Source organism: Urocampus carinirostris, chromosome 13 (assembly GCF_059441175.1).
Source record: "Urocampus carinirostris isolate Australia breed hairy pipefish chromosome 13, RoL_Ucar_1.0, whole genome shotgun sequence".
Taxonomy (NCBI): Eukaryota; Metazoa; Chordata; class Actinopteri; order Syngnathiformes; family Syngnathidae; genus Urocampus; species Urocampus carinirostris.
Window position 1 is genome coordinate 38,618,751 of NC_142361.1, and position 13,747 is coordinate 38,632,497.

Below are 13,747 nucleotides of genomic sequence, written 5' to 3' on the forward strand. Positions count from 1 at the left end.
TTTGGCAATGATTCCTTGCTTTTAGAGTGAAATAGCGCCTCCTACGGTACAGGAGTACGCATTACCTTTGCAAGTCAAATCATGTTTATTCGTACAGCCCTTAATCACAAAATGTCTCAGACTACATACAATTACATCCAGGGTTATGTAGGGTTACTTTAACTTGATTACTTTCAATTACTTTTGGATTACTCCAATACTAAATATGCTAATAAAAGACAAAAGAAACTAAACATGAATAAAATGACTAAATTTTGTGCAGGCTTGGGGAGTAACGGCAAAAATGATGTTGGCAAGCTGTTTGGATTTATTTTCATTTTGTTTCTGTCGCATTTTATGTTAGTTTTGCTGGAGATCAAAGCCAGGAGAGAAAGCTTACCACGTGTTGTGAGTCATCATTTTATTTATATTTAGTTTCTTGTGTCTTCTCATCTCATCAGCTGCACCGCTTATCCTCAGTAGGGTCGCGGGGGTGCTGGAGCCCATCCCAGCAATCATCGGGCAGTGGGCAGGGGACACCCTGAACTGGTTGCCAGCCAATCGCAGGGCACACGGGGACAGACAACTCACTCGCTCATTCACACCTAGGGACAATTTGGACCAGCCAATTCACCTGAAATGCATGTTTTTGGAATGTGGGAGGAAACCGGAGTGCCCGGAGGAAACCCACGCAAGCACGGGCAGAACATACAAACTCCGCACAGGAAGTCTGGAGCTGGATTTGAACCCACGCAGGAGGTTCTGTTAGGGTTAATATTTTCGTAGGTTAACCCCAAGTGATCAGTAAGAGACGCAAAATGTAGTTTTAGAATTTATTCACTGCGCAGTGAGGTAGACGAATACAAAAGGTCCTAGCGTCTCACATGTTTCTCAGGGTGCAACCCGGTTTTGTTCAAAACGTGCGCATGCGCAGAAAGTATCAATGACGTCACACATACGTTTCCGGTTCAAAGTTCGCCCATAGATAGCAATTACAAACGATGTCATAGCTTTCGGTACAAAACAGCAGAAAAACGAGTTGTAATACAAGTCAAGCACATCAGGATTATTTGTAACATAGAAGACAGAGAAATACACAATTAACTAAAAACGATTAACTTTGACATTCCCCCCTGTTGTGGATTTCGAAGGATATCAGTGATAATACCAGAGATTTTCAAGTTAACACATTAAGAAAAACAACAGGTTAGTAGTTTCGTGGAGGGGCGAAAAACCTTCGTAAAGGAGAAAAATTCCCCTCCTCCCACCTCATTTTCGTGAGGTCGAGAGTGTTTATGCTAGAAAACGTAGTAATGTGCGATAGTCAACTATAAGAATCACAGATAAAACGAACAAAAACCATAATGCAAAAACCCTGCCTGTGCGTTGGTCTTCACAGGGCCTGAATGACTTAGTGAGCGGGACTCGATTAGCCTACCCACTCAGATCTTCGCGTGTGCAATAGAGAGGTTTCCCTTTGTTGGTAGGGATGAGTCCTTTTAGACAATGTTGTCTAAGTCCATTTAAATATGGTGTATGGGAATTGATACCAATAAAACAAAGCAGTCCGCAAAGTCCAAAATTTTCAACGTTACGCAAGAAGAAATTGTACCTTATCTTATTTCCTCCCTTAGTTGTTAGAATTCTCATTTTGGTACTTTTACGACCATTTCTCTAGATATCATTGTAAAATCTGATGCCTATCCTTTCGGAAGAATAGATTAAGGCATTATTGGCAGCTTTTGATGCAGTCTTTCATGAGCATGAGCACCGTAAGAATCCCCACACCTTTTATTACTAGCAAAATGTATATGGTCTTTAACGGTAGGACTTCTTTCCGACACTGCCGAAATGACGAACATAGATGGCTGAAGTTGAGCGAGAGGTCTCAGCACCAGCATGTTCCCATTTTAGAGAACTGGATCTCTGGATAACTCCATGGCCCCCGGGGCCTTTGAGCGGCACGGTGACCTGCTGGGTCGGGGCCACGTGGCCATGAATAGACGCCGGGCGATCGCCACCTTTGCATCGCTCCAGTTTGGTCTTGAGGGCAGAGTAGGAGTCGGCGTGTGCAGGGTTATGAGTGAAGGACTGGGAGAGCTTCTTACGAGGGTTATCGTCGAAGGACTCGATGACGAAGGCCTGCTGGCTCGGGCGCTCGGGTGGACCCTGCTTGGAGGGGTCTGTGAAGGGGGATGGGACCCGAGGGGGGCTTTGGCACGGGGGGCATTTTCTCTGTCCTTTGAGCGCCGGGTCCTCAGTCACTCTGAGTTCCGTCGTCATGGTGATGGCCTCCTGGCGTGATGATGTGTCGCTTGTAGATGAGATGACACCATCCAGTTGTCCACATTGGATTGCTCCTCTTTTCGGATCTGGCAAGTTAGCTTCTTCCCTGAGATGACAACAGCCTCCTGCGTCGAGGCGGACGTGTGGAGGACAGTTGATGGCGCGAGTGCTGGAACACTCCCCAGAGTCCTGACCGCTGCCCTTGGGAAGAAAAGTTAGGTTTGAAGCTCCCTGGGCAGACAGAACTCAGTCATCTGTTCAGCAGGGGTCACCATCCCCTGTATGGATGAGAAGCATAAATCAATACCATAGAACTGAATATTCCGGGAAAGCTATAGATAGGAAAAAGGATAGTCAGGACTTAATTAAAAAAAATTTTTATTAATAGAATGTGCTATTCTATTTCTTCCCCCCCCTATTGAGACTTTATGGCTCAAGAAAAATTCATTTATAGATTTGTATATTTTCTCAAGTTGTCTTTATATTTATTTTAAGTGAAAATCAAAATCCCCACTATAAGATGCCCTATCCATTTTGAGCGTTCTATCCCAAAATGCTAACTCGAAGATTAACAATTTATTTTTTAAATTGTCAGTTCTAAATTTCAAATTTTGCTTTTTCACTAAATCTAGTCACTGAATCAGTCTAACCATCATCCTTGTCAGAATCATTTACCTTGATTTGAGTTTTTGAGTGTTCTCTTTTGTAGATTGATCACATTTGAGAAAAAAATTTGTATGCACCTTTTATTTGCATTTTCTTTTGATTTTCAATGTGTTATTTTGCTGTTGGCCATTCCCCTCGAGGCAGATGACCAGGATAGATTGTTAAATTATCAATTTAACCCAAGAAAAGACGTTTCTATTGTTATGATTCACCCTTTGTTTTGCCTTTTGTAAAAATCATAACCTATGTATTATCTTTTCAGTAAGTAAATTTGTTCAAAATAACAGTATTTTGCAAAGAAAGCAGGTAATTCACGCTCAAAGTGAATGATTTTGCCAAAAATGAAAAATACCATCCCAAAATGTTCTCAATGTGGGCGATTTTCTAATGGTGTATGGTTATTTAAATCGATTTTTGTTGATCAATTTGATAAACATTGTAAATTAGTTATATTACAACATTTCTTTTGTGTAATATTTTTCTATTCGTCCAAATTTCGCAATTTGAATCTCAAAAAAACAGTTATATGGAGAGCATATTCAGAAGACAATTTTTCATCAATTTCGGAAAAAACGAGGTTATAACTTATTTTTTACCGAATGTCTCAATTCTTCCCCCCTGAGTTAAAACCTAAGTTCCCAATCTTTGAATAGGAGTGAAATCAGACACATTTATAAATTTGCAAGATTAATTTATCAATCTTCCTCAAATACATTTACACTTTGTATTAACAAGACTCTATAAAACTTCAAGCAGACGTGTTCTTGAATGTTGTTGTCTTTCAGTCTTTTGATTTGCTTATTCCACATTTCATTCACCAGTTGAATGTTGCTTTTGGCCCATCAAAAATAGTTTTTCAAAAATGTGTCCATGTCAAACACAAAATGACTTTATTGACTTTTCTGTCAGTTCCACTGGCAACGACTGCAGGAATCTCCTGTTAGCTGTCTGAAAAGCAGCTGGGATGTGCCCCCAACACTCCCATGATGTCGTTGTTGAGCGTAGTTGGGATGTGCTCCATCTCACTCCCTTGGCCTCGTTGTTGATAAGCGGCGCAGATAATGCATGACTGATGTCTTTGGCTCTTTCAGCAAATGATTTTTGTCCATGATTTCTTTTTGACAGGGTGGTATGTCCTTTGAAGAGTAAATGGACTTTCAAAAAGAGTCTTTTGGTGGAATTCAGACACTTAAGAGTCTCGTTAATTCCATTGTGCTTATGTAGTGGGATTTTTTAATAAATTGGCTGCATTATTCAATGTCTTAAATTTTTCTCTAAATTTAAGTACTAGTAGACATTATCCTGGTTTAATCAATTTCTATCCATTTATTTCCCATGCAATTATTCTTAAATTAGCCCGATATGTCTCGAAATCAACTAATCCGTTATCCTCTTCAAAATTGATCAGTTTCTCATTGTGTTCTAAAAATGCTCTTCCATAGAAACCGTTTCCTTTTAACTTAATCAAAAGTCAGTATTTGTTGCACATTTGTTTACCACTTGTCAATTGTAACACTCATTCTAAAAAAAATTCAGTGTGTAATCAATTGTCCTCCCAATTTCCTTTGGGCTAAATTTTTCAAAATTCCAAATTCTCACACTAAATATCAAAAATCTCAAAAGATCTAAAAAAAATTTCTCAAAAATGCCAAATCGAACTTAATGTCATAAGTTTTCTAATTGTATTTTGTTCTCTCTGTAATCATAATCAATCTTTTGTTATTGATTCAATATAGAACAATACATACCCGTCACTTATGAATTATCTTGTTGAGTGTATCCATTTTATTTTCATTATCTTTTATTCTGCGCAACAATCTTCGTTTCTACGCACTAGTCTTCGTTCTAAGCATCCTTTCGAGATCCCTTGTGATTAAAGCTAAACAAATTAACGATTTGGTCCAACTATTGCTACTTGTTTCTCTTTTTCCTGTTTAAAAGAAAAAAAAAAAAAAAATAGATTCAGTGACTGAAATAGCTTCAGCTACGTTATGATTTCTAATCTCCAAATGATTTCTAGTCTCCAATTCTTCTTTTCTGTGTTAATTTGTCGTCATTTACAAACTTCTTTCAAAATTTTGATTATTTGAAATGGTTCGAATTACCTATTCAGAGTAATCTATTATTGAATACGAGAACAACTAAGGAAATAACCTTCACATATTACGCCTCTTGAATTTGTCCATTTACGAACGAGCAGATGAACACTAAAATTATGGACGTTTTTTTCCGTTCATCTTCATTGTTTTTTTCGTCCCTGCTTTATCAGGAGCAAAACTACATGTCTTAAAGTTATTACCCTTTTGCTATTTGCATATTCAACAAAAAATGATTAGTTCGGTTACTCAAATATTCTTTCTTTTTAAACTATTCTGTATAGTTATCTTGTATTATACACTCATTGTTTTCATTTCCCCACGTCATTTATGCTGGGGACGCAACTTTTTTCCCTTTAAATTGTCATTATCATTTAGTTTAGTTACTCTTTAACAAAGATTTATCGCATTAAAACCTAATCGTTATTTTGTTATTTTCTGTACGAGTTTTTGTTATACGAGTTTTATTTTCCTGCACGCCGATCTTAGCTAACGAGATCTCATCGCTTCGAGATTACGTCATTGTTGTTGGTAATTCTTGTCGCGCGAAGGTCAGTCTTTTTATTAGACAAACGGCTTTTTCCTTGTTCAATGCATCAAAGAGAGCTTGCTTGCACGGCTCATTTGGTTTGATGATTGATGTCACCAATTATGTACTATTAAGATGTTAAAGAGAGAGTACAGAAAGCAGAAAAGTGGAAGAAAAAAAAAAACAAAACAAGCCTGTTATTCACAATTACCATCAACAAATGCAGAAAATAAATTAATAATTTGATGATCAAAACTGAAAGAATACGCAGATATCTACTATATTTGTCACCCAGGGGTCATCAGTAATTGATTTTTGGAAAAAAATCAATATCCAAGTGCGAAAAAATTAAAATTATTATTTTTTTTTTTTTCTTTTCCGGCAAGGCCAATTAATGGGTATTTATTGGATTTCTAGCCATTAATTGGTAATTCAATGGTATTCTAGCCGTGTCAATATGGTCGAACAAACTGATCCCTCTAATCTAATTTAACCATTTTTTTTTTTTTCTTCGGTCCCATAACCGTGCGAAGATTACAATCAATACAGCGTAGTAGTAGTGGTGTACAACGTGTGCGTATGTACATCCACGACGTACGTGCTTGAGGCAAAACGTGAGCCAATCAACAAGCCCGATTTTGTCCCGACCAATAAAAAGCTGCTTTGCAACCACACTACGTACGTACAGCTACAATTCCATTAATTTTTCGCAAATAATGGCATTAATTTTTCACCAATCATCCATTGCTGACCCCTGTTGTCACCGATTCATAAGTTCGATCTTCGTATCACTAAATTTCAGGGTTATTAGATCTCTCCCAAGATCTATAAATCTTTTAGCAAGCTAGTACAGGGAATTCAAAATCCCTATCATATTATCATTATTGATAGTTCAGTATTAAAATTGTTTCATATATATATATATATATATATATTATATATGTGTGTGCAGCACGGTGGCGCATTGGCCAGCACGTGTGCTGCATTACTAAGGACCTGGGAACAGGTGTGTGTGTTCCAAGTCAGCCACTGGCTCTTGTGCGGAGCCTGCATGATCTCATCGTTTCAGTCCGGCTATCCGGATCACTTACCTCATTCAAAAACATGCATTTCAGGTGGACTGACTGGTCCAAAGCTTCCCTACGTGTGAATAAGCTAGTGAATTGTATATCTTTGTGTGCCCTGCAATTGGCTTGCAACCAGTTCAGGGTGTCCTCCAATCGCTGCTCGACGGTCGCTGTGATGGACTCCAACATTCTTGATACCCCATTGAGGACAAGCGGTGTAGCTGATGGGATGAGATCTACGCGTCATAGTTATGGTTCATACCGGCCGAATATGAACACAAAACTTTTCTGGTTCTCACCTGTAACACCTTTATTGATGACATATTCCTTTAATATCATAAAATTTTTTCACTTACCATTGCTCATCACATGTAATATCTTCATCATCGTTAATAGTGCTACCTTTCGCTGATCGCTCTTCCTCCCATTTTCTCCTCAGCGAGTTGTTGAGTCCAAATGAGACAAGAACCGAAATTCTAGAACTCAAAACATTGTTAGTGCAACACTTTTACTGTAAAATCAAACTTTACCTTAGATACTTTGCAGTGTTTTCACGATAGTTCCCTAACAATATTCTAGTCTATAATATTTCCCATTAGGGCAACAAAATAGTGTAGTGTTCGATATTATATCTATGTTCATTTGGCTTCAATTAGATTTGCATCATTTAAATATTTTCCGTTAATTTGTATAGCTCATCTATAATAATACTGTCACATGTTTTGCACAATGCTGACAATTTTTTTTACACTATGATGACTATTCACCAAATGCATATTACACAAACCTCAACTGCATGTAACGTCTTACACGCAATTAATTTTTGTGTAAATATTGTATCAATTATAACTATAACCTTACCTTCTCTGCTCCTTTATCTTACTTTGTAGATGGAGTGTAATGCCAATTCTCATTGTCAGTCACAATATGTTAACCCATTTTGTAACTATGTCGGTAAAGGTATATTCTTATTATAAATGGTTTGCATATATATAGTGTTTTTCAAGACTGTGAGGAACTCCAAAAACACTAATGTGATGTTTTTCATACTTTTGTCTCAAGTTTTTCATATCCAATTTTCAGCGAATTATTTTTTTCTTTAAATAACTTTTCCCTTTTACATTCCTTCTTCCTCTTACTTGTATTCCACTTGCTCTTTCCCTTAACGATTCACTTTCTTTACCCTTTTTTTTTTTCACTTCCTTTTACCAACTCTTATCTACTTGCAATATCCTTCTTTTCTCGCTCTGATCAGTCCACATCTTGTGTCTCTTCCTTTCCTCATCTTTTCGTGAACTAATTCAGCCTTCAATCTAATCTTCGTGCCTACTTCCTTTAAAACCTTTTTTCAGAACTTCGAACTTTTACTGTCCATCTAATGAAATGAAATGCATTTATAAAGCTCTTTTCAAGTCTAGACTCCCCAAAGCGCTTTACATTGTGCTTCACATTTCCCAATAGCGGCCGTGCAGCCATGAAAGGCGCTAACCTGCTTATTGGGGGTACTAGGGGTTCAGTGTCTTACCCAAGTACACTTCGACATGTAACACGGAGGAGCCAGGATTCGAACTGCGATCTCTTGATCCCAAGACGAGTCCTCTACCTCCTGAGCCACTGCCGCCCCATCTAACAACTTCCTTACATGCTTTGCCAACAATACATTCCCTACATAACACTTTTTTCTTCTGCCCTTTCTAACACCCTTTTCAGGTTACCAGCCTAAATGATAAAAATGACGTGTATTGATCTACGAGTCATTTTATCATTTTTATTCCCCTCAATGAATTTTCTCTCCATATTCATTGAAAATAATTATTCGCTCTATTTCGATAATTTTGTACAAAACACCTTTTATCTCTATTGGTCTGACCCATTTTCTTCCTTTAACTAAAAAGAGAAAAACAAAAATACAACAACCCTGGTTTTATAAAAAGAAAAAATTCATCGAATAAAAAAAATTTTTTTTTTATTGTATTAATTTGGCAATAACTTCCCCCGTCTTTGCAGTCCTTAATTTTCTAATTTAGAACTGAAAACCGGAATATTCTATCTTTATTTTTGTTATTGTATCTTTGGTAAGTGTTATTCTGGCATTAACTTCTTTTAACGCATCTAAAATAACTCAAACATAAGTTTTCTAAACTTAGCACACCTAAATTTATCGTTTTCCAATTGAAAAAACAAAAAAATTTCGGACCGAAAAAAAATATTTTTTGGAACCCCTTAGGCCCGCAGGCGTTATGTTGTACACCGTTAGCGCCAAACGCCGATTTCCCAAAAAACGAACGTTTTCGATTCCTAACGCAGTGCTCTCTCGGTTCCACCCAAAAACAACATATTTTAAACGGTCTTACTGTTAAAAAACGACGTTTCTCTCGTTGCAATGTGCGCTTCCGTTTCCCTTTTGAAAATGCGCGCGCTTTCTCGTTTGCGGCACTTTTCTTCGTATTTTTCCATTTTTCTTTTCTTTTCAGTTACGTGGGCCGATTAAAAACTAGTACAAACAAACATAAAACAAGAAAAAAGAGAAAACAGGAATGACTACAAACATTTACACATTGAACAAACATAAAACATTTGACAAGACAGAGTGGGCCCACACAAAAAAATTAATTTAATTTTAAACCGTGTACACTTTATTAAGCCATGCAGTTTACTTAAACTTTATTTTATATGACCACAGATGGATCCGGTCTTTTGTTCCTAACAAAAGACCATCCATGGGAAAAGTGGGGGGTCGTTTCTGTACCCTCCCCCCGTACTCGTTCCCACTTCCGTCCCAAAAATGGGTTAGCATTGGGCATTTCCCGTCCCGAGGCAATCCACCCGTCTCAAACAAAAAGTTTGAGTATTTAAAATACTTCGTATTTTATTCTGATGCCTTATGGGTAATTTACTTAGCTAAGGTTTGTAATGGCTTCTCAAGCCCACATCTGGCGCCCTTCCAACACTACGATCGCTATGCTGGGTCATGTTCTATTTTATCTTACTATAAAAATGGCTTCGTTCTTAAAATTATTCCAAATTTTATATTAAAATGCATCTCTTACCGACCACTTCATCCTGGTTCGTTGACGATGCCGCTGAGTTCGAAGTTGATCTCGAGAAAAAAGTTTCCTTTGTTCTAGACCACGTGGTAAACTGGATTGGTTTTTTTTTTTTTTTTCGTTTTCAACTTCAAAATACTACGTAACGTCCCGGGTTTCGGCACCAAAAATGTTAGGGTTAATATTTTCGTAGGTTAACCCCAAGTGATCAGTAAGAGACGCAAAATGTAGTTTTAGAATTTATTCACTGCGCAGTGAGGTAGACGAATACAAAAGGTCCTAGCGTCTCACATGTTTCTCAGGGTGCAACCCGGTTTTGTTCAAAACGTGCGCATGCGCAGAAAGTATCAATGACGTCACACATACGTTTCCGGTTCAAAGTTCGCCCATAGATAGCAATTACAAACGATGTCATAGCTTTCGGTACAAAACAGCAGAAAAACGAGTTGTAATACAAGTCAAGCACATCAGGATTATTTGTAACATAGAAGACAGAGAAATACACAATTAACTAAAAACGATTAACTTTGACAGTTCCCATGATATGAACTGTGCCGCACATGCGCTAACCACTGCGCCGCCGTGCTGCCTTCTTGTGTCTTTTATTAGCATATTTGGTATTGGAGTAATCCAAAAGTAATTGGAAGTAATCAAGTTAAAGTAACCCTACCCAACACTGATTACATCAATTTATAAATAAATATGCATGTACAACGTTTCATTGCGTTAATTTCAATGACAAAAAAGACAATTCAATACCAGCTTGGCATGCCAAAAGTTAAAAAAAAATAGATTAAAAAAACATTTTTCCGTCACTGGCAATGGGCTCCAGCGCTTCATCACTTTGGCTGCTGCTCGACCTTGGTGCTGCCTTTGACACTGTGGACCAAAATATCTTACTAGAATGGTTGGAAAAATGGATTGATCCCTCAGGAACCGTACTCTTATGGTTCAGTTCCTACCTCTCAGAGAGGACACACTGTGTTAAATATGGTGAAATGACATCTGAGCCCTTTAGTGTTACCTGTGGTGTTCCGCAGGGTTCAGTACTTGGCCCCCTTCTTTTCAGCATTTACATGCTTCCATGAAGTGATATTATTCGCAAGTATAATATCAGTTTCCATTGCTACGCAGATGACACTCAACTATATCTTCCGATGGAGGAATCTGCGACACTAAACTGTGGAAATTTGGAGGCCTGCCTCACTGAGATAAAAGAATGGATGTCACTCAACTTCTTGCGCCTTAATTCTGAAAAGACCAAAATGTTATTTATTGGTCCATCCAAATGCTGTGACTTGTTCTCTAAAATTCTGAACATTGATGAATGTAATATCACCCAGAGTGACTCAGTCAAAAATGTGTCATATTCGACCCCGATCTGTCCTTTCAAACAATTTATTCTTTGATTTAGATTAATAAATAATTTAAGATGACATTTTCAATTACAATTGTGAAGACATTTTTTAAAACGATATGGTTTAATGAATAGTTATAAATTGGATTCATTTTAAATAAGAATTTGAATAAAAAATAAAAAATAAATAAAAAATAATAATACACCAAATTGGTTAATTCTTGTACTAATTCAATTAATAAATTAGATATTAAAAATAAATCTCAGTTGCACTTTGATTTACAATTCAGATTTGTCAATATTATAAAATATGGATGTAGTTAGTTTAATAAGAGATCATTTTGATGAAAATATAATCTTTTTTGTTATAATTTAGGTCAATCTTTCAAAATAATAATAAACACGAAACAAATTAAGATAGAATAATACAAAAATGAACTAATTACAGACGCGATATTTTTGTCTTTTAATTGGTTTAAGATTAATGTTTAGTTTTGAGTACTGAAACATTTTGTTCCAATACTAAGTCATGACATTTATTTTTAAACGTCCCTATACATTCCATAACACCTAAAATATTAATATGTATTTGAAGAGATACCCAAACATGTACAATTTGAGAAAATACATGTTTTTTGCATTTTATTTATATATATATATATATATATATATATATACATATATATTGTTATTGGTATACAGTATTCCAAATATTTTCCGAGATAATGAATTTTGAATAGTCCATCTATGAAAATAGGTGTTTCTGGCACCATGAGTTAAACAAGTGATAATGAAACAACCACTTATGCCTCAAGTAGCAATGCACACCTCTACATACCATATGCATTTCATATCCGATTATAAGTCGCACTTTCAAATTTTGGTCGAATTTGGGGTTATTAGGTGCGCCTTGATTGTCTGTAAAATACGGTACTTTCAGACAGGGTTGGGTAGGGTTACTTTAACTTGATTACTTTCAATTACTTTTGGATTACTCCAACACCAAATATGCTAATAAAAGACAAAAATTAAATATGAATATAATGACTAAATTTTGTGCAGGCTTGGGGAGTAACGGAATACACGGAACGGCAAAAATGATGTTGGCAAGCTGTTTGGATTTATTTTCATTTTGTTTCTGTCGCATTTTATGTTTTTCCGGAGATCAAAGCCAGGAGAGAAAGCTTACCACGTGTTGTGAGTCATTATTTTATTCATATTTAGTTTCTTTTGTCTTTTATTAGCTATCAGAGTAACACGCTAATCTGGGGGTTGCTGAATTGCTTTTTGAATTAAGTAACTTGTAACTGTAACCAATGTTCATTCTTGCGCACTGCCCAGACCTTCTCATCGCACAAGAAAATCGATCCAGCGAATGAAAATCAGGGATAATTCAGCCAAAGTTAAAGTGCATTCGGGTAAACCTGGGTGGTGTGATTTAGATGCGGTATTATGGAGTCAATGTCGAAGTTGGACAAAATTTGAGTAGTCAATAAGATTTTTCAAGAACGGGCTCTTTCGCCATGGCTCTATAAAGACCGGCTCTTTTGGGCTCCCAGGCGACTCTTCAGGTGGTTTGTGTGGCTTGAATCTATATTTTAACAAATATTATGTAACAGTATGAACAAATTGACTTTTAAAAAAGGGGAAAAGTAAATCAAAAAAGGAAATAAACATACAAGGTAAAAGCTAATAAAAAAAGAAACAAAAGATGAAAGAAAAAAGACAGAAAAGAAAAACAAAGCAGGAAAAAAAACAAGAAAAAGAGGAAAAATCTTGTAAAAAAAAAAAAAGAAAAATAAACAAAAGAAAAAGGAAATAGAGAACAAAAGAAGTAAAAATCTAAATAAATAAAAATAAGAAAAAATGTACAAAAAGCAGGGAAAAAGAATAAAAAGTCCAGAGAGAGAGAAAAAGACAGGTTTTTGGGGATCTCTTATATTGATCTTGTGTTGCATTCAAAAATTTCCAGATGTATCAAGTCAATCTTGTTGCCAACATTGTACTTCCACTAAAACGTGTAATTAAATACAGTTCGGTTTTGTGCAAGCGACTAAATAAATCACAGAAAAATATGAGTATGAATTAACAAAAGTGGAAATCTGATGTAAAAGTTCTTGTAAATAGACTGCCGTCTGTGGGCTGTACAACCTTTCCAATAGCACATTAGTCAATTCATCCATCAATCCATTATCTGCACTGCTTATCCTCAGTAGGGTCTCGGGGGTGCTGGAGCCAATCCCAGCTATCTTCGGGCAGTGGGCAGGGGACACCCTGAACCGGTTGCCAGCCAGTTGCAGGGCACATGAAGACTCACTCATTCACACCTAGGGACAATTTGGACCAGCCAATTCACCTGACATGCATGTTTTTGGAATGTGGGAGGAAACCGGAGTGCCCTCAAGCACGGGGAGAACATGCAAACTCCACACAGAAAGGATGGTAGCTGGATTTGATCCCATGACTTCAAAAGTGTGGCGCGGACGCGCTAACCACTCATCCGCCGTGCCGCCTAGTCGATTCATTAAAATGTGAAAAATAATTTAGCATTGCCGGAAACTCAGCGAAATGCAACCAAATTCAGGCGTTGGACATGTTTGCTAATGATTTGCTTGCTACACGTAGAGGTGATGTTGCTCACCGTTATTTCAAGTGATGCTCACAGACTTTGTGTTAAGGCATGTGAAAGATTAGAAGGAAAATTGACTTTAACTATGTTG